Consider the following 22,886-nt stretch of genomic DNA (forward strand, 5'->3'; position numbering starts at 1 on the left):
CATTTAGGGAGGTCCAAAATGAGTCTGGCAGCAGTGTTCTGTATGGTCTGGCATCTTCTGAGGAGCTGGATGGGAATGCCGTCGTAGAGGGCGTTGCCGTATTCAAGTCGACTGGTGATGAGGTGGTGGTTAGGATCAGATGTACAAAGCATTTTTATGGTTACAAACACTTTCAGACTTTGGCACTGCAAAAATGCATTTAACAATGTAGTAAACCCATTATGCATTTCGGTAATTGGTTACCAATCACAAAATGGGTTTAGAAGGTGATGAAAGATCATTTTGTTGAGGGGGCATGTTTTGGGCATCCCTTCCAAAATGCGATTTGTTATAGTATAAATCAATGTTTTGTAACTAAAAACCAGTCACAAAAAATGATACAGACTCTCAACATGGGATTGTGACCCATTTGCAAAAGGGAAGTGGTCCCCATGGGGCCTCTTCCCATTTGTGAATATAATTGTTTTTTTTTAAAAGTTTGTTGTTGAGTAGGTAATGGTCCACGGTCCACGGTCTACTCTCAAGGAAAGTGATCACAGACGTTGTGATCTGCTGACCCGAGCAGGCCGCCATCCCTGTGAGGGCCACCAATTGTAGTGAGTTGCAATTTGAGACCTGTGTACGTCATGTGGGAGCTCAGATAGTGATCCACAACGATATATAATTTTTGAACCAACCTAGTATTATATAAGTCAGTTCACGAAATTCTTTATTTTAAGACCAGTGTTTCATACAACTGCCCCAAGAACCCTTTTGCTAATGTCCGACAGCATTTTAAAAGCCTGGAGAAAGCAAGCTTTTTTTAATTAATACTTATTAAAAAAAAAAAAAAAAAAAATAGTCTTCCAGAAGCAAGTTTCCGAATGCAAACATTGACACATAAAATTTTCCAGCTACCTAGAGGCACGAACACACCATCCCACACTACCTTAATGTAAACAGCAAAATTCCTTCACTCGGCTTTACAGACACTACAATTGCCTAATGAGTCAACGTCAACAAAATGGGTGTGAAGCAGAGACAGAATTTCCAATAGATGAAAAGTGCTGTAACTTTAGCACTCTGACACATGAAAAATGATTAAAAGCCCATTATTTTATTGGAAAGATTTAGGTGCCGATTCGGATCCTGGAGAAACCGGGTACGAACCGTCGGTCGGATTGTTTTCTCCGTCCGACTCGTACCCGGGGAAAAAACATTACAAACATGCAAGTACGATTCGCACGGAAACACCATTTCCGTACGAACCGTAAAAAACACCGACCGACGAAAATATCCATACAAATGTGATCCGGGAAAGCGCCAACGTGACGTCGGGACGCATTCCGGCTGCGTTTCACGAACCAGGAAGTACGATTCAAACCAACAGCAGTCAGGACGGCAATATTTTTACGGCACCCAAAAAGCTAAGTACGCCGCGATGCCAGCAGAATAGGGGGCGCCGTACCCCCCCCCAGCCCCCGCATGTACGCCCCGAACACCCCCCCAGCCCCCGCATGTACGCGCCGTACCCCCCCTGCCCCCGCATGTACGCCCCGAACACCCCCCCAGCCCCCGCATGTACGCCCCGAACACCCCCCAAGCCCCCGCATGTACGCCCCGAACACCCCCCCAGCCCCCGCATGTACGCGCCGAACATCCCCCCAGCCCCCGCATGTACGCCCCAAACCCCCACCCATGTACGTACGGACCGTACCCCCACCCGTGTATGTACACCAGTGTAGGTACGCCCCGAACCCCCACCCGTGTACGTACGGACCGTACCCCCATCCGTGTATGTACACCAGTGTAGGTACGCCCCGAACCCCCACCCGTGTACGTACGGACCGTACCCCCACCCGTGTATGTACGCCCCGAACCCCCACCCGTGTATGTACGGCTCGAACCCCCAGCGCTACGCGCTGGGGGTTCGCGCCGTACATACACGGGTGGGGGTACGGTGCGTACCTATACTGGTGTACATACACGGGTGGGGGTACGGTCTGTACGTACACGGGTGGGGGTTCTAGGTGTACCTACCTATTTTTGAATATTCTCATCCGCTCGCATGAGCGGAGATACTTCCGAGAAGATACTCATACTTGCACAGAGTGATGCGACATGAGCTGCTGTTGGATTCTTTTTCTTGGTATTGAAACCGCATGGAAAATGCGGTCATTGACCTTCCATCGGTCTGATCCTCCTAGAGTGAGCACGCACGGAAGCTTCGCTGCTACACTCCCACAGTGATCCATACGGCGTTTAGCGAGGAGCGTCGAAGGACAGTGCTGAATCTGTGCCAATCTTGTTTCTTCCATCTTCTCTCTTCTGTGGGTTAACAGGAGCAGAGATGTGAAACCGTCCATGGTCAGTCCTATGTTATAGCTGGTGCTCTTTTTAGTTGTGGCATGACCTTTCACTGAGGAGTTTACCCCTCCATCCCTACAGGAAGTCTTTATCACTTGAGAGGAATTCCTATACTACTGGCATCAATTCCCTCCTACGCTATTGGGGGTAAAAAGCATGTGAGTTACGTATTTGAAGGGTCCGTTTTGTGATTAATGTTTACTCATAGGCTTATTCTCTGTTAATTCACCTCTCTTCTTTGTTTCCACCTGCACAGGGTCTCTCACTACCAAGTGTGCTAAGTAGCAAGAAATAGGAAACAGAGAGGTCTTCTTGTGGCGTTCCACAACAATTCATTATTTTATCCACTTCCACTTTCCCCTGTGTGCGGTCTTGAAGGCAGGGTCTTAGATCACCTTTCTGCTGCTCTGCACAGGGGGGAGTGGGGAAACTTAGCACGGCCCCTGCTGTTTTTGTTCCAGAAGGTTAGTGACTTGTGTTATCTGCTAACCTGACAATGGATGAGTGAGTGGATGTGTAAGTGGCTGTATGGGTGAGTGAGTGGCTGTTTGAGTATACTGGAGAGTGAGTGTATGTGTGAGTGGCCGTCTGAGTGCTTGTAGGGATGAGTGAATGGTATGTAAGTGGTTGTGAGAGTGAGTGACTGGGTGTGTGATTAGTTGTATGGGTGTGTCAATAGGTCTGTTGAGATGCTGTATGGGTGAGTGACTGGCTATCTGAGTTATTGTAGGATTAATTATGGGTGATGGTATGTCTGTGTTAGTTGTATGGGTGAGTAAGTAGTTGTATGACTAGCTGTAAGAGTGAGTAAGTAGTTTTGTGAGTGGCTATATGGGTGAGTGAGTGGGTGGGTATGTTAGAGATTCAATGGATGAGTGAGTGAGTTTGTGAAATGTTGTATGGATCTCTGAATAGGTATGTGAATTGTTCTGTGGTGTGACAGTGAGTGTGTGAGAGACTGTATAGGTGTGTGAGTGGGTATGTGGATGATGGCATCAGTGATGTCATTTTGAAAGCAGTGCATTGCAGGGCATAAATTATTGTTAGCTCAGGTAACTATAACTGCTGAATTTCTATGGTTTTGAATGAGTGAAAATGGAGCCTAACTATAATGTCTGTTTAACTTTTGTTTTTTCCAGGTGAATTTCCAAGGTTCTTTAATTCAATTTCCTAACTATAACATCCCTGTAACCTTTGGTTTGTTAAGTTAATTTCTAAGTTTTTTTAATTGTATTTCCTAACTGTAACTTATAACTCTTCAGTGTGAGTGTGTGAGTGCATGAGTGTTCAGTGGGTGTATGAGCGAGTGCATCAATGTCTGAATAAGTGTGTGAGTAGGTGAGTGTCCAAATGGATCTGTGAGTTGTGATGTTGTGATATCAGAGTGTCTGAATGGGTATGCCAGTGCATGCATGAGTGTGTGTCCGTCTGTGAGAGAGTGCATGAGGGTCTGAGTGGGTCTGTGAGTGAGTGAGTGCATAAGTCTCTGAGTGGGTCTGTGAGTGGGTGTATCAGTGGGTGTGTGATTGTCTGAGTGGTTCTTTGAATGGGTACATGAGTCTGTGAGTATGTCTGTGACTGGGTGAATGAGCCTCTGAGTGGGTTTGTGAGTGGGTGTGTGAGTGTCTGAGTGGGCCTCTGAGTGGGTGTGTGAATCTCTGCGTGGGTCTGTGAGTGGGTGTGTGAGTGTCTGAGTGAGTCTGTGAATGGGTGTATCAGTGTTTCAGTGGGTCTGTGAATGTCTGAGTGAGTCTCTGAGTGGGTCTATTTGTGAATGTGTGAGTGTCTGAATAGATCTGTCAGTGGATACGCAAGTGTTCGAGAGGGTCTGTGAGTGAGTATATCTTTGAGTGAGTCAGTGAGTAAGTGCATTAGTCCCTCAGTGGGTTTGTGAGTGATGGCATGAGTTTGAGTGGGTTTGTGAGTGCATGAGTCTGAGAGGGTCTGTGAGTGGGTGCATGAGTTTCTGAGTGGGTTTATCAGTGGGTTCATGAGTGTATGAGTGGGTCTGTGAGTGGGTGTGTGAGTGTCTCGGTGGGTCTGTGAGTGGGTGTGTGACTCTCTGAGTGGGTGTGTATGTCTGATTGCCCTCGGTTGTGCCCTCTTCTGCTCTGTTTTGCCCTTACTGCTCGCTTTTCTGCCCTCTGTTTTGCCTTTCCTATTTGTTTTTCTGCCATCCGCTTTCTCTTTTCTGGATGTTTTCCTGCCTCTTTTTTTCCTGAGACCTGGCCACCATTCCCCATATTGGGGGAAGGAGGTCACGAAGTCCATCTCCCTGGGCCAATTTTGGCCACGGGCACCCCATCCCCTGGGGCCGGCCTTCATTGAATGTGGGAGTGGGGCCACGCGCCCCACTCTCCAGGCTGATTTCAGCTCTGGAGACCCCAGTGCCCGGCATTAATTGAATGTGGAGGGCGGCGGTGTGGCCCCCCTCCCTGTACCGATTTCAGCCCAGGAGATCCCATCCACTGGGGCCCACCCATGTCTCTTAGTGTGCCCTTGACCCTATGAGACTATGGGGGAGCCTCAAGGCCCCCACTGTCCTAGCCGGCTCCCTACCTCCTGCGGGAGCCGGCAGGGAGCAACTGGAAATGCAGCTCCCTGAGTGCAAGAGCAATAGTTTCACCTCTTTTAATGGCCACGTGTCTGCAGGCAGGAAAAGAGATGAAAACTCGGCTTCCAGGAAGTTTGACAGCCCCTGCTTGCTGGAAGCAGAGTGTTTGCTTTAAGCATACAGCTATCTCCCAAGGGTGGGTTCTTTTAATACCACAAAAACTACTGAACCGATTTACATAAATGAGCAAAAAGGTCGCTTTCTGGGCCAACAGCTACCTTTCTATCAAATCTGGTGTAATTCCGTTCAGCGGTTCTGGCTGTACTCATGTCTAAAATTCCAAAGAGAATTATGGAAAACCCACATTTTTTGACCCCCCCCCTCTGTTTTTCTCGGGCCCTGCTTGACAGATCACCCCGAAACTTTCCATACAGGACAAGAATCATCGGAGCACAGTTTTTGGAAAAGTTCGTGAAGATACGTCAAACGGCATTAAAGGTAAAGCCAAGTCAAAAAACGCTTTTCCTTACAAAACTAGGCCCTAACTGTAACTATCTACTGGCGACCGCCGGTAGGTAACATATTTTAAATAAATATATATTAAATGCACTGACCTGTGAAGTAGAAGGCTGCGAAGTAAAAACCTAAACAACATAAGCGAGATGTAACATCCCTCGAGGTCAGTCTTCCGATGTGACCATAGCATAGCCATATTGATAGGTGCACCATAAGGATGGATGTGCAAATTTATATGAGGCCAGCGTAGTCTGACAAAATTGGAGACATTTGTACTTCCAGCTATGGCAGTTTAAGTAATGCAACACCTTGTATAACGAATCCAACATACCATCATCAAATATTTAGGCCCATCGCCTCCCGGGTTCTCGTGTCTGAACAGATCTTTCGTGCATCTCCACTGTGAAAATGATTAGGCGGGCCCTTCACTGCAAGAAAATGTTTTGCAAATGGAGTGCAGCGATCAGTCAGTGGTGAGAATACTTTATGTTGCAGAAAATCCTTAAACAGAAACCACCAGACATCAGTGGCGTGTCACCATAAATAAATAATTAAATGAGTGAATAAATCTTGCCCCCGGACATGAAGGCATCACAACAGCTCAGCATTTCATCGATAATAAATTTCACCGGAAGACGCAGAACAAAGAATGGCTGGCACGCGGGGTGAATGGCAATGAACATCCTGGCAGCAGATGAAGGGGAGAATGTGAGGCCATATGAAACGAGCAAAGAATCCAAAGCAGTCTTGAAATGTAAACGCTGCTGGGAGGCCAGAGAGCCACGCCCCGCTGAGCTGGCAGGAGCTGGCAAGTGAAGGATGAAAGGTAGAGCTGTGTGCTGCTACCCAACCTTTTCCCCGGGCCTATACCGGAAGTGATGTTAGAAGGAAGGACTTTTAGGCCGACACTGGGGACGGAGGACTTATGATAATCTAGAAGGGTCGTAGGAAGCTGGAGATGGATGTCTCCCCGCCACATGCAGGTCCTAGTACAGGGGTGTCCAACGTAGGCGCAGAAAGGGAAGCTCAATGCTAGATTTTGAGAAGAAACACTGACTAAATACATTATATGTAAGTGAATACTATGAAGGCATACCGAATCCTGGCATGGATCCGGCCTCTCCTGGACCTATGTTGGACACTGCTGTCGTAAAGCATGAGACCAAGTCTCCAGCTCAAATAATTCTTTGTAATTTAAATGGTGATCAGTGGCGGCTCCTCCGCTATGACGGAGGAGCGTCGCCCTGCTGCTTCACAGCGTGTCAACTTTAAAAACATAAAATTATAATAACTCAGTTATCATTTTAGGGTTCGTGTCCATCTGGGTTGCAGGCGTGCGAGTGGGCAGTACTGCTCTGCTCTGGAAGCAGGGGAGGAGTGGTTTGCCCACTTCTAAGTGCGCAATGACTGTTTGGTCTGCCCTCTCGGACCACCCAAAACACACTTCCCTGTTCTCCTTGCAGGCTGTAATACAGCCTAAATGGAGAACATGCCCATCCCTCCAGCCCCTGGCTGAGCATTGTGTCACGGCGCTCAGACCAATCACAACGCTGACTTGCAGTGTAGTGATTGGCTAAGGGGAGGGAGCCTGGCTGCCTGCTTCCTGTTCGTGCCGGCAGCAGGAGAGCAGGAGCAGAGAAGACGCGGGATCCGGCCTCAAGGTAAATGTAAGGTATTTTTTTAATTTCTCCCCCCACATGACAAACATGGTCTCATTTTGCGCCCCCCCCGCGCCCGCCCTCCCCATCCCGCGAGCCATGCTGGCAGCCCTTGATGATGATACCCCTCTTGTATATCCTCCGAGTACAATTTTACTATTATGAGGCTGTTTATAGATTGCATGGTGCACCACAAATCTCCACGTCATAGGGAGATGGACATACAACAATCTTCGTGGTCCAGGGAAGGCACACTGCATGCTCTGTCCTCAGCAGGAAGACATGGGCTGCGAGGGACGGATGCAGGTCACTTTCCGTAAGGTACAGGACTGATAGTTTCAATGGTGTTCATAACAACAGAACCACATACACACTAATGATGTTCCAGCGCTAAAGCTAAAGCACACTCTGGCCTGTGGGTGAATCGTAAATCACTGCAGAAATATACAAGCACCATTAGCGCTGCGAGGCCATACAAATGGCTTATCAGAGCCTCACGTTTTGAGTTCCGCAAGACGGTGAGGATCTGGCTCTACGAGTAACCCCAGCGGCGGCCGGCTCAGGTGGGGCGGTGAGGCGGGGCTGAGTGCAGCGGGGGAGTCGACAGACAATGGAATAGGTCTTATTTATTTATTTATTTATACTGTCGCCTGTCGACTTCCCCCCTCTCCCACTCCGCTCCACTCCCGCCTCAACGCGCTTACCTGAGCCGGCAGCCACTGAGTTACCCCATGGGGATATTACACCTACACACCTGCCCAAGCGCCTGGATACCCTCACGGGTGATACGTGAACTATTAATATGCATAATATGCCATAAATTACAGGTTTTCAGTGCTTTATTTAGGATAGTGGTTTCCTGTGCTCGGCACCAGCACTTAATTGTCAGCACCAGCACTAGTATGCTACAAGGTGGCATTGTTTGTCTAATTTAGAGACAAGCACAACTACAATTGTTTGTTAATTAATTACAAATGACTAATATCTGCCTCCCAAGTGATTCTTGTAGCTTATAGGGCCTGAAATAGTCTAAATTGACACTCTTGGGGAAGTGTGATGCTTAGTAGTTGTGTTAGTACTGTCAGTGACAGCAATGGGAGGTGTAATGAGAGATGCAAGCTGGAGTGGTCCCCGGAAATGGGCTCTGGCAATTATTGTGGGATTGTGCTCTGCTGAATGAGGGATGCGGTGCTTGTCAGGGCAGGAAGGAATCTCGCACATTCGTCATAAAAAAAGTCCAATCTTTCCACAGTGGGCCTTTGACAACAGGATTCATGATCTTGGCTCAGAGTTCAGACTTGTGAGTCTGACATGCCTGTGGCAACAGAGGAGAGGGGCGTGACTATGGGAGTGCCACGCCCAGAGGAGCAGGCTTAGAGGATCCAATGGAATCCCTATTGGAAACGATGCGAGCCCGATTCAGAAAGCCATTTACGCATGTCATTTGACTTGCGCTCGCTAAGAATTGGATTGTCAACTGAAAAGAATTTTCATAAATTGACATTGTTGTAGAAAGACTATTATACACAAGTATATTACTCTATTATGGAGTAATACCAAGAGGGAGTAAATCCCAAGCAGGGGGTGGAGCTTCCTATCTGCGAAACGTTTGCAACATTAAGCAAATGTGTGCACTCACGAAGGCGTTTGCTCATCACTACATTATATTATTTTATCCGGCAGCTCCTAAGAGCATTTCTATACACCATTTTCGGTATCTACCTTATCTTTATTGATCCACCTTTTGACTCCTCATGTCTCCAACTATCTATTGAGAAAACCGTCTTGTAAAAGTGGCTTTTCATTTTTTTGTTTGTTTGCAGTTTTTTATGGGGCATAACTGGCCAAAAGGCAAAAGACCGCTTTACAACAGAGACAACCGTTATACATTTCTTTTTTAGGCACAGGAATATTAAGTGATTTCAAGGCCTAGACGGAGCTTGCATGTTACATTCTGCTGAATTCAGCGTAGTTCTAAAAAAACTCTGCCAAATTCCACGGAGTTCCGCCAGCGGGCAACGTATTGCTCGGCCACCCCTAATTCAGTTTATTAGCATATTTCTGTCACTCTTCTGGCCAGCTTACAGAACCTGAACAATAAATCAACTTATGATGACCAACTCGGAGTTAGATTTACCTCTGGTGCATGGGGATAATTTCAGCTGGTTGGTGAGTCTGTGGAAAGTCAGTAATCTCAAGACTGCCTTACATCAGAAAAAACCATTAAAACCATTGAACTGCAATCCATAAACATGCTGGTGACAGTAGCAGGTTAGAGTGAGCAATACCAGAGTAATCACAAAGATGCCCTGGCTCATTTGCTTTGCAGAATGCATCCTTTGCACCCAAGCAACACCAACCGGGGGCTGCAAACTGCCACTTTCAATCACAAACCTACAACTGAATAGTAGATGGCGTGGACCATGTAGCACCTCGTACAAATTAGAAGAGTTAAAGTGAACGTGCTCGACGTCGCGGCGAGCACCCCCGGGGCGGAGACTCCGAGCGGTCCTACCTTGGTGGATATAATGCAGGCCATCATGGCGTCCCGGGAGGCCCTTGAAACCAAGATAGACACTATAGGAGTGGACCTTGCCTTATTAAAAGATGATCACAAGAAGTTGAAGGAGCTGGTGAAAGCGAATGAGAGGACACTGGAGGAGATGCCGGACAAGGTGACCACTTTGCAGCACTCCTTGGAACAGATGACGAACAGGGTGCGGGTACTGGAGCTGAGGGCGGAAGACAGCGAGGAGCGCTCCCGCAGGAATAACCTCCGCATAGTGGGTGTTTCAGAACAGGCAGAGGGGAATGATGCAGTCCGCTACTTGGAAGGTTGGCTCCGATCAGAGGTTGCACCCGACGGGTTATTTCCGTTTTTTGCCCTCGAGAGAGCCCACAGGGTCCCGGCTAGGCCTCTTAAGCCGTGAGCACCCCCACGGCCCATGGTGGCCCGTTTGCTGCACTACCGGGACAGAGACCACCTCCTGCAGCAGGCTCGAGAGAAACAACATCTGCAGATCGCTAACTCCAGGGTGATGCTCTTTCCGGATTACACCCGGGAGGTTCAGATGCAGCGGGCCTTCTTCTTTGCTCTCAAGCGGAATTTGCGCCACCTCCACATTTCCAATGCGATGCTCTTCCCCGCACGGTTGCGGGTGGTGGATGGCTCCAGTACCCTCTTTTTCACCACCCCGCAGGACGCGTGGCACTGGCTCGAGACGCGGCAGGTGGGGTCGGTGCGAAGTCCTCTGGCGAGCGCTGTGGAGAGGCGATCCCCTGTTGCTGTGAGTCCGCCGGGGACTCCACTGCTGCCGAACCGTCGTCTTGAGCGAGACAGAGCTGTACAGGTGGTGGTAGCGATCAATCAAGGTGGCTCCAGTCCGGCTTCTGCTTCTTCTAGCCGAGTGTAGGAGGGCTCTGGGTCTTCTCCGGCTGCCAGCACGAATGGGGACTCCGATGCTGAACTACCGGAGGTCACTCCGCAAACAGTGGACTTGTTTGGCTGATCTGGGCCTGGATCGCGGGGTGGGGCGTGCTTGTACTGCCACCCGGGTTTGACTATTGGAGGGGCTGTGTCCTGGGAACGGAGGGGAGTTGATCTCACTTGAATGGCATTATGGGGGCTTCCGAGGGGTTCCTGCTGGCTCTTTCACACTTGATGGGGGGAGAGCCGGGAGGGCTTTGGATCCCTTGTGTCGGCACACGTCTCACTATCCATGATGGCAAGGTTGATGGTTCTTTTTGTTTGAATGGGGGCTAGTTTTAGGGTGCCTATCCTGGGGTGTGGGAGTTCGGGGAGTTGGGATGTTGGGGTAGGGGGAGGGGAGGATGGGGCCAAGCATGTCGCAGCAGGTGGTGGGCTGAGCAGGGTTTACATTACTATATCATGGCTGCCACCGTAGGTATTGAGGGGCAGATTTACAAGCCTCTTGCGCCTCTTTTACGCCGCCGTTGCGTCACTTTTGTGACGCAACGGTGGCGCAAAACCAGCGCCATGCTGCGGGGTGTTTACAACGTGGCGCATCTGAGAGATGCGTCACGTTGTAAAGCCCTGTGCAGAAGTAGGCGTTCCTGCGCGGGGGGTAGGGCGTTCTGACGCAGGAATGCCTTTCTAAAAGTGGCTGAGTGAAATCTACAAGATTTCACTCAGTCACTTTTAAGCCCATGCTGCGTCAAAACCCTGCACCTACCTGAAGCAGGCGTAAGGATTGACGCAGCATTTCAAGGATAGGGAACCCCAGAGCCTTGCTGGAGCTGTGTCGCGCTTGCGACGCAACTCCAGCAATGCGCTGCCTTTACAGTCTGTTTTTGCCCCATGGTGCGCCGCATTGTAAATGCGGCGCATCCATGGTGGCGGAGCCATGATGCACAATAACTGGCGCATCCCTGCTGATATGCAGGGATGCGCCAGTTATTGTAAATATGCCCCTCAGTGTATATCGTGGAACATTAGGGGGATGCACACCATGGCTCGCCGGCACACAATTCATGCTTATCTTCAAAGGCGGGGGTGCAGATAGCATTGTTGCAGGAAATGCACTTAAACAAACAAGTGGGGCTAGCACTGCAACGGAGGTGGCGGGGGCAGGTGTTCTGTACCACATACTCAGCATATGCACAGGGCGTGTTGGTTTGGATTCGGGCGGGGGTGCCGTTTCAATGTACTGGGCAGGTGATCGACCCTGATGGTCGCTATTGGTGGTGGTGGGGCGACTAGATGGTAGGGACGTTGTTTTAGGGAGTATTTATGCTTCAAACACAGGTCAGGCCTCCTTTTTTGCGCACCTTTCTGGGAAACTGGCCCCCTTGTTGACTGGCTCGGTGCTTCTGGTTGGCGACTTTAATTGTATTACTGATGTCTCTCTGGATCGATCTCATCCCCCTCTCCCAGATTCTCTGGTCCATCGGCTGGCTAGGGTGCGGCAAGACTGGCAGCAACAGTGGGGGCTGACTGATACCTGGAGGGTACATCACCCGGTTGACAGGGATTATTCTTACTTCTAGCCATTACATGACTTACATGTTCGGCTGGACTCGATTCTTAGCTCCCCAGATGTCCACGGGGCGATGGTCCATAGTGAATATTTAGCTAGGACGTCGTCTGATCATAACCCCCTGTTGACAATCTTGCATTGGCTGCGGGATCGCCCTGCCATCCCCACGTGGCGACTTCGTCCCGACACGTAAGAGGACCCGGTGTTCCGGGTTACTATTGGGTCGGCCATTGGTGAATATTTTCGGCTTAACACCAGAACGGCATCGTCTAGGGTGGTTGAATGGGACGCGTTTAAGTCAGTAGTTCGGGGCGCTATATAGGCGAGGTAGTGGAAGCACGCAGAGTGTTGCTAAATGACGTACAGAAGGCAGAACAGCGGTTGCGTGTGGCAGAGAGGGAGCGCCCGGAGCGCCCGGACTGGCACGCAGGGTTAATTGAGGCGTGTGAGGATCTTGCAGTCCAAATTGAGAGACTGCGTTGCTTTGACTTCAAGGCCTACACAGATAAGGCGCATGTGGAGCGGGACAAGGCGGGGGCGTTGCTAGCTTGGCTGGCAAATCCGGCACGTAGGGGAACCCTGATACTGGAGCTGAGGGGGCCAGGGGATGAGGTATTTCGCACCCAGAAGTGCATTAATGATTGTTTCTTGCAGTGTTATGCTGAGTTACATCGGAGTAGGTTGGGGCCTGGGACGCCGGGAGATGAGGAATTTTTGCCTAAGGCGGAGTTGCCACGGCTTGAGGCTGACGACGCCGAGGTTCTGGGTTCTATTGAAGTGGGAGAGGTACGCAGCGCCATAAAGCGCATGGCCAGGAACAAAACACCGGGGACCAACGGGCTCCCCGTTGAATTTTATGCAGCTTACATGGATGTTCTTGCCCCCATCTGGTGGCACTCTATAACACGGCAATTCTGGAAGGTGCCCTCCCTACTTCCACGCGTGAGGCTCTCATTGTCCCCCTTCTCAAGCCGGGGAAACCTGCTTGGGATCGTTCATCATACAGACCTTTAGCGATGCTCAATCTTGATTACAAGATCTTAAGCAGCGTCTTGGCCAGTCGTTTGATGCCTCATATGACGACATTGGTCCATGCGGACCAAGCCGGGTTTATACCCTCCCGCAATACTGCGATGAATGTACGCAGACTCCTGCGAATTTTGGGGTCCAACTCCTATGACAAGGAGGAAGCTTGCATTTTCGCGGTCCATATCGAAAAAGCTTTCGATAGCCTGGAGTGGCCCTACCTTTTTAATGTATTGCGAGAATTCGGACTGGGGGAAAGCTTTGTACAGTGGACGGCGCTGCTTTACAGTGCTTCTACTGCAGGGGTACGGACGGGGGGCCTGATATCTGAAGCCTGCATAGTCGCTCGGGGAACGAGACAGGGATGCCCGCTATCTCCTTTATTATTTACCCTGGCAATGGAGCCCATGGCTGCGCACGCTAGGTCAGGGTGGTATTTCCCAGGGCTCTTAGTGGAGGGAAGAGTGCACCACATAGCATCGTATGCAGACGATCTCCTCATGTTTCTGCCGGATGCTGGGGACGCCTTACGAGGAGCGTGAGGCTTGCTGGAGACCTTGGGGAGGGTGGCGGGCCTCAGGGTGAATTGGACTAAGTCCTGTCTGTTTCCTACCAGGCAGGGCGCGCTGGATCATTCGAGGACAAGGGATGTCCCATGGGAGGCCCGATGTTTGTCATACTTGGGGACTCAGATTTATCATGATCCCGCTGACCTTCTGGAGGGCAATGAGGGGCGGGCAGCGCGGGGAGCGAAATCCTGTTTCGATTTCTGGGGGACCCTCCCGCTATCGGTGGCTGGTAGGGTTGTCTTGGTGAAGATGATCATCTTGCCTAGGTTTCTCTATTATTTTGGGACCCTCCCCGTCTGGATTCCAAGTAGACTCTTCACACAGCTGAACCCTTTGATTACGGGGTTTCTTTGGGGAACTGGAAGACGGAGGGTGGCGTTAGCCACCCTGCAGAGTCCCAGGGCGGAGGGGGGCCTTGCGTTGCCAGACTTTGAGGCTTACTATCATGCTGCGCAGCTTCAATGGTTCACGAAGTGGGTGACGGGTCACATTAGGCGGCCGGAAGACCAGGATGGGTCAGATCCGAGTTGGCACCTCCTGTCCTGTGTGCTGCTACGGGTCCCACTGAGAGGCGCTTCACTGCCGCCAGATTTGGGGACGATCAGGCAATGCTGGGCACGTCTGGCCAGGAGGGTGCATGCCGGGACCCCTTATGCTCCTGAGATCCCGCTGCGGATGTGTGAGGTGTTGCCTCATGGGGGAGACTGGAATCAGCTGCTGGCCTGGGAGGAGGCAGGAGTCATGGCCATAGGTGATCTCTATGAGTACGGTAGTCTTCTCCCCTTTCAGGACCTCCGTGAGCGCCATGATCTCCCGCGGGGGGATTTTCTCTTGCATGCTGCCCTAACTGCAGCCATTAGGAAGCACTGGCGAAAGGGACTGGTGGAACCGGATACGTCTCTCGCTTGCCAATATGTAGTGATGGCGGCGGGTACTTTTAAAGCGGTGACCTGCCTTTATCGTCGGATCACTAGTGACATGCGCAAACCGCTGACGGTGCTGCGCCTCAAGTGAGAGGTGGACCTGGGAGAACCCATTGCAGAGAAGCCTTGGGAGGCGATCGTGGAGCAGCCGTGGAAATGTACTAGAAACGCACGTTGCCAACTCATCCAATTTTATATCTTCCATAGGGCCTACCTCACCACTAGTAAAATCTCTGAGTACTTTGGGGGGTCGGGCAATTGCCCCCGCTGTGACCAGGGTGGGGCGAATTTCCTTCACATGCTCTGGGACTGCATGCGGGTGGGAGACGTTTGGCGGGAGGTGATGACTGCGCTACTGACTGTGACAGAGAGGGAGCTAACGATGTCGCCCGTACTCTGCCTGTTGCATTGGTTCCCACACACTACCAAGACTAAGGTCACCAGCCGGTTTATAGACCTGGGGTTGATCTTGGCTAAACAAGAGCTTACTTCCCACTGGAAGGCGAGGCAGGGCCCTAGTTTAGTGCGCTGGAATAGGGAGATAGTGAAGTGGGCAGAGAGCGAAGGGAACTATAGGTTGCAGTTGGTCCGGCGTAGTGGCAGCGAGAAATCACAGGAAATGGCACGAGCATGGGTGGCACTCCTGGAACTGCTCAAGCATCCTACTGTAGGCGACGAGGAGGTCCTCGAGGAGGGGAACATGGTGGGGGGCCTTTGAGCAACCCTTCACCGCAGGTGGGAGTACAGGGTGGGTGGAGGCCCATAGGCCCATGGGACTAGGTTAGGCGACTTCCCCATATGTTCTTGACCAACTCACTGCTGCGTCCCGTGTGATGGGAAGTGTGATAGGTGATATGAGAGGCGTATCTGCTCTCTTGCACAACTTAGTGGCTGGCGACATGCTTGCATTTTCGCGGTCGAGATAATGGGCTTGATAATGTGCCCTTGTGAATTCCTATAGAAGCCCACACCAGAACTTGGGCTTCTATTGGAATTCTCCAGGGCATATTATCAAGCCCATTATCGCCGCTTTAGCAGCAGTTTTCTGCCGCTAAACCGGCGATAATTTTAACGCCGTCCTTGATAATATGCCCCTAAATAAAGAAACATGAGTGCAATTTCCCTGCATTGAGGGTTGGTGAGTAAAAGCAATTAAATACATCCCTACTCTAACTCTAAGATGACATCCCTACATATGCATTTTTAATGGAAAGTAAGGAAAGGTGTCAGTGCGTGGAGTCTTCCTAAGAAGTCTCTCCACCATCGATCAGTCAAGTAGCACAAAGCCACTTTCAACGGAAAGAGCTTGTTCCACAATACTCTCTCTCTCTGAAGACAAGAATGAAGTGGGGCTCTATGCCTAGTTTCAACCACCAGTTATCCACAGGTAACACTCCCAAGATACTTTTCGAGTCACACCATCCACTCTGGGTACGGTCCTGAAGGTATTTTCCCACGATGTCAACTGTGTATTTTCCTTGCAACAGTTTGTCCTTGGTTCCCAGCCATTCTCCTGTGCAAAACGCAATGACCTTCCTTTATCGACCCAAGCCAAACAATTGTAACTTCTTCTCTCCTTGCCTAAATTACTAAAACAAAGACATTATTCTAAAAGAAAGCTCCTTCACCTGCAACACAAAACGTGAGAAAGAACCGATTCCACCGCACATATGAAATTAAAACTGTTAATTCTGAAGTGAGAATTTTCAGGGACTTGCATTTCAGGCGTACAAATTTCAATGAACATAAGAGAGACACCATATATGCTTTACAAATTCACATAATATTAATACAAATTTCAACTAATATATTTATCTACGTGTGAAATAACAATTACTAAGTACATTTAATACACAAATAAGTGTCAGTTGCACAACACGAGTTCTTTATGTTATAGTTTCCTGCTAGTTACATTCACGTTCTACGTCAATCCTCCATTCTTCTTGTCAATGGCCTAAAATAACCACGTATTCATGTTAAAACATTTCAAAATTCTAACACTTCATGTTAATACAACATGTAATTATATGCAGGTGCACTGTACACGTGATTATGATGCACCCCTACAAACAGAATAACATTTCCGTATCATCAGTGCTGTGCGGCTTACTGCAAGCAAGGAAAGGCAGTCGCAGTTTGAATGCACTGGGTGGACTCAACCTTGAGGCCTGATGACCCTGCATCTACCGCAATGGGGACAGTCAAAGTCTAAGCAACAGTCTTTGTTTTTAAGTTGTGTACAAGATTTACTTGGTTTAAATAACAAATCAGGAATACTGCAGATTTACTATCAATTTACAAATAAAAATTCAAATACTGCAAAAGAAATCACTTGTTCTTTCATCACTTTCTCGCCCTCAGTGAGAATTTAATGCAGTGCCTTCCTGATCAATTACATCACTTTAAGGGGCACCTTATCAGAACAGCAGAATAGAAAGAATGAGATTTCATCAATGTTCTACATTTCTCAATAATATAAATGCAGATAATGTGGGTGATATGGGATCCTGGCAGTTTACAGTTACAGTTAGTAACAAAACATGATTAGCAGCCTCTAATTCCATGAGACACACAGGGCATCTATGTGCTGCATGAAAGACCCCCTACCATGAGCCAGTGACTGATAAAACAGGCACATAGCCACTAAAAACAGGAAGTTATCCTGATCGAAATTGCAATGCGTCGTGATAGTGATGAAGCTCTGGGACAACCTGAGCTTTCTTGTAGGCGAGAAGGGGTTACTGACAAGTTTAGTTCCATAAACTTTGTGACCAAAGGTGACCACACTTTAAGAGTCAGAGTCCATATCTTAAAGTTGAAAAAGGATTTATTATAAACTCAAAGCCAAGGCAACATAAGTCAGATGCAAAAACATACTGTAAATATAGAGAATTATTAAAGGAAGACCAAATTGACGTACAATTTTGGCCTGAACAGCAAGATTTCCGTAATTGCAATGAAAAAGATTAAGAACGAAGTCTGAAGAGTGGAAGAATGGTTATGATCCTTCTCTACATACATGGGAAAGAGTTGCGGTATCTAGCTATCTCTACACTGAACTAAGAGTTAAGGAAACCCTATTAATCCAGAAGCAAGAGAAGGTGTCAGCATCAGAACTTCTGTAGAAGTTCTGCAAGCAAAAGATCATGTATAGCATATAGCCACACAATCAGAAGTCAGGAGAGGTCTGTACCTCTCGAAGACTAAAAGAAATCCCTCTGACTACAAGGTAAGTTCACTAATAAGAAACACACAGAAATTTCGAGACACATGACCTCACATTATTCAACCTCATCATTTCCATTTCCCATGAAGAGTTCCAGCACCCAATACTCCCATTTTCCAGTCTTCGCTTCTGAAGTATCCTTGAATTCCTCCATTCGACAGATAACGCAAACTGGTAGCCCTCCCTTGTTCTTATAAGTAAATGTAATTGACCTTGCCAGTTCTTTCTCTCCTCACTATCTTAAAATACAATGTTCTTTCACTAAGTAAGAAAAGTTTGGTCTGCACCTGCAAAAGGGGAAAATATATCGCCAACAACTTTCACGTTCAATATTAAATGTCCCAACTATAAGCTTAAGGCCCACATCACACTAACTTAGCAACTTACTTTCAAAAGGTTATAACTGTGCAACACACATACAATCTTGTAAATATATTAATACATATAAGATTATTCATGTATAGCAGACGTTCACACATGAATACCCTTTTATTTATCAGAACAACAATTGACCACATTACAGACACAACACCAACACTCTTGTGTATAATTCTTTCCTAACCTATGGAGAATGCACTGCATCAAATGCGTTTTAGCGCAACCCCAGTACGATCTTATGATCAATTTTGTCGACGGTCCAGCTGCTCCTAAAAGAAACTTTTGATTATAATTGTATTATGCACATACATGAGACCAAAAGTACACACATATATATGGCCTTATCAAGATAAAAGAGTGGAGCAAAATTAAGCTACTTCATTATGGGGGTGTCAGGGGCTAAGTTAAATCAACAGACACTCAAATTAAAAACAAACAATGCTGAAGCCAATTGATCTGGCTTTTACAAGCCTGCACTGTTTGCAATGATTTTATTGTGTTTCTTTTCAAACATATACAGTGGACACAAAATTGTATAAGCATATAATAAAATGTAATATACCTCTGTCCAATGGTGGCATGCAACTAAAAAATGAACCCCTGCAAGACTATATTAAAAAAACATGAAATGAAAGTAGAAAGAGGTCTACTTTTTAGATGGGTATGCACATGTGCAAGAGCAAAATGTGTTATCTTACAGTAAAGAGAGCCAGTAGTTGCGATTGGTTAATTCATTGGCTCATGATGCATACAGAGGTGAATAGGCCGGTGGATGGAGATGGCTTTTGGAAGGTAACTGGCACAAAAGCTAGAGCTATTTCTGGACCAGTTCGAAAAAAGGATTCAAAGTTGTGCAAATGGCTAGGAGCACTTCCTAGCTTACGTTTTTAAAAAGCAGATGAGCCTGTTGGATTTTAATGATAACCACATGCCCTATTTGGTCATAGCACCCTGACCACCTTTGGCGCATGTTGCTTCTCTCGACAATATAAACAGATTGTAAGACAGTGGTCTTTCAGCTATAGCAAGCCCTCTACTTAGGTGTGGCTCTTATGACTCACACAGAGTGAGGGGCCCTTGTGATTGGATAGCCACCGGAGGGGTCCCCAAGACCTCCACTCTTAAGGCGGGCCTTAAGGCGGGCCCGCAGGGAGGTCCTGGCCCGGCAGTTCACACTGAGCTCTTCCTACTGAATCAGGTATGGTGTGCAAAATAACTGTAGACTTAAATGCTGTCCGAGAAGTTACCAGTGACTGAGATTAATTCAAACATTCCATCCACCACTTTTTTGTATACTTCAATGTTTTGTGTGTGTTATCATTTGCTACATACAATGTCAATTTGTTTCCTTAAATACTTCTGCATAGCCTAAGCAATGAAATATATACAGAATACTGTGTTTGCAACATTGCTGGTCCAAGCCTATATTGCCATATAATACCATGAAATGCATGTAGCTTCTGTACGCTGAAATGTTTATTTTGGAGAACATTCAATTTCTTACTGGGGTTCCAAGGCAGACTTCGCACAAATCTTTCTATTTGATTTATAGTCAGTCTTTTGGTCTACTTCTGAGGTGCTGACTCTATGTCAGTCTATCTATTTGTTTTATATTTAGTTCTTTCTTTGGCTTTAATGAGAGTCAAGCCTTGTGTTAGTCCTCTTGTAGAATAATACTTTGACTATTTTGAAAGGGGTAATTCTAAATTGACTAACTAATTACTTTTTGCTTTCCGTAATGATCATGTTCTAGAATAAACCTACGAGGTTTTAACTTGGAATCCTTGTCTCATGCAGGTCTATTTATTAGCCTAAGAATAACTCTTACGAAGGCTCACATGGTCTTATGAAGATTCAGACAGTCCTGATCTTGTGCATTGACCATCTTAATTAGTTAATTAGCACATTGAACTAATAAATACTTAGAAATAAGAAATGGTGTACATTAGAATACCATTTGCAAATATGAAATATAGTGCCTGGTCGAATCATAAAGCACATTACCACAGACACTTAAAAAATAGCCCAACCCGGAGAAGTTTATGTAATACAGGCCCAAGTTGGTGGTCAATCTGAGGTCCATAGGCAGCTAGTTCCATCACTTTGGAGCAGATGCAGGAAAGTTCAGACTCGAATAGCTGGTATTCGTAAACTGTGGGATGTCAAGTCTCACCAGAACTTTACAAGCATCAACCTGGAATTTCCTGTGTACTCACCAGATATATTGGTGGTCCTGAGCTAGCACCAATAGCACAGCCGAAGCCAACTCAAGGGTGGCAAAATAGATGTAATATGGTTACATTTTGTAGCATCCACAACCAAACATGTACCCATGTTGAAACCAGATTTAAGGTAGGAGGGTAGAGTAGTCCCAGAGAGACCTATTAGACAGGCATGTCAGCAAACTCACAGCATCTAACACAATCTATTGAAATTAAGCATGTTTGAAGCCTTGCCAATATTAACTATAGCAGACTAGCTTGAAAATCTTTCATTAAATATATCTGACGGAGCTGCAGACTCCAGTCTAGTTTTAGTTATATGTTCTATAACAGCGTACAAATCAAATTGTGGGAGAGAATGGCAATTGGTAGCAGCAACTATTGGTGTACTTGGCAATATGACTTTGAATTTAGAACTGTATCAGCGTTGCTTAAATTATGCCGCAAGGAAAGACAAATTATATGGCATAGTACAGCACCTTTTGAAGCAACATTACTTTACCATTATGTAATTTTACACATTCACACTGTATGGGCAAAGGTTTAACCTAATATCAGTTTAACATCTAAATACATCAATCTGCACGTGAAAGGTGTCATGCCTCTGTGCAACATAAGGCCTGGCACTGTTTAGCAACAGTGTGGTAGCATTTTTAGTAACTTGTGATCCGTCTGAGCTAGAAACCATTTTTTTCTTAAAATATGTAAATTATGCCCATGATGGATAATGCGGAAAATAAAGCAAATTCATAATTATGCGGAAAACACACAGATTCGCATAATTCCAGCGGCCCTGGCCAAATTGAAGAGTTCAATTTTCATTTAAAAGCCAGGTGCATTCTGGAAGTTTTGGTCCTTGTTTACACTCAATTGAAGTAATTAGACTAGGTCTTAATTGTTTTTAGTTGAAAAAGGTGGACTAGAATATAGAATCCCCAATCACCTGTAGTCTTGCAGTGACCCTATCTTCAGGTTCTGCATTTGAGGGCAGCGCAATCCGCTTCCCGCCAGCGGTGACTGCTGCTCCTCACAGTCTGGGAATGCCACTGCAGAGCAGGTTATTACTCCCATCTGTCACCAACTCTCCCAGTCCCAGACAGTCCAGGCAGCCAGCATGGCGGCCAGATGGTCGCTATGGGTTTTGTTAAACGCTATATATTGGCATCTCTCTGAAATATTATCTACTAAACTCTTAAGAGTCCAACCTGGAATTAGCAGGGAGTCTATTTCTCCTCCTTCTGTCAGGCTGCATGTGAGCTCAGTGCCTTTCATTGTAATTAAAGTCTGTAGATCAGACCATGGGTGTCCCTGGCCCAAGGCGGCGATCCCCACAGTAGTACAAGTCTATTTTGAAAAGAGGTAGGCTGTCGTTATTAGAAGGGTGCCTGCAGGGGCATTTGGGAAGTAAAGCTAGTTAGGGAATGGGTGCAAACACTGAAGATGTTATTTGGGTTGACTCACTTTCACCAGGGTCTGTATATATAAAGTCAGGACTGGACCAGCCTAGGCATATTAAAGATGTCATTAATGCACTGCTCACAAACATGGACTTATGACAGGCAACATCAATGCCTGTTAAAGGACCTTTCAATGATGCTCTGTATTTTTAAAGACTCATTATTCCTCACTGCACTCATACATAAAGAGAGAGTCCGGGTAAGGGCAGCCCAAGGTAAACACACATTGAGTCTGTCAAAGTCTAAAATTTACATTAAAATTGACCTTGGTTAACATTGAAGAAAATTTGCCTGACTTTAGAAAATGTATTTAACTTTGTCTTTATCTTAGAACAAAAAAGAGAAAATGCTTCTTAAAAGAAATGTGATAAACACATTGTGAAGCTATTAACTGTAGGAGAAGATGCTTTTTGACGTGTGACTAAGTAGTAGCATCTCATACCTAATGTGCTTCTATGACTAGGCCCGGCAAATGTCTTTCGACCTCTGCTTGACATTTAAATAAAATGCCTTTTAGAACTGCTGACCTAATCCTCTGACTACAAAATCATTCATCACTTTAAAATGTGCTGCTCTAAAGAGAAGTGTATTTCTTTGTTTGCTCACACCATATGATTTCCTTATTTCTTTAAACAATGTATTTTACTATATTTTATAATGAGTGGAGTATTAGCAATGCTGAGCTTACTGAAGCAACTGTTTTGCTTGGCCTCATCAATACTGACTATAGAAATGTTTCATTGCTTTAGACTAGTCCTTTGTCTACACAATAGGATACTGACAACAGCTAACAGAATAAGGCCTGCAAAGGTTCTCATGAGAGACGACAGGCCATTGGAAGAACCTTTGCTATTGGACGAAGATGACTTAACCGTGCTGAATGCTGCAAATGTTTTATGTTTTCATATCTACATGTTCCTAGTTAGAAAGGCATTGCATTCAACCCCAACCTTTTCCATGCCATCTTACCCCAGATGCTTTATGCATTATTTTCACTTATTCTTGCCCAGATTA

This window comes from Triturus cristatus, chromosome 9 (genome assembly GCF_964204655.1).
Source record: "Triturus cristatus chromosome 9, aTriCri1.1, whole genome shotgun sequence".
Taxonomy (NCBI): Eukaryota; Metazoa; Chordata; class Amphibia; order Caudata; family Salamandridae; genus Triturus; species Triturus cristatus.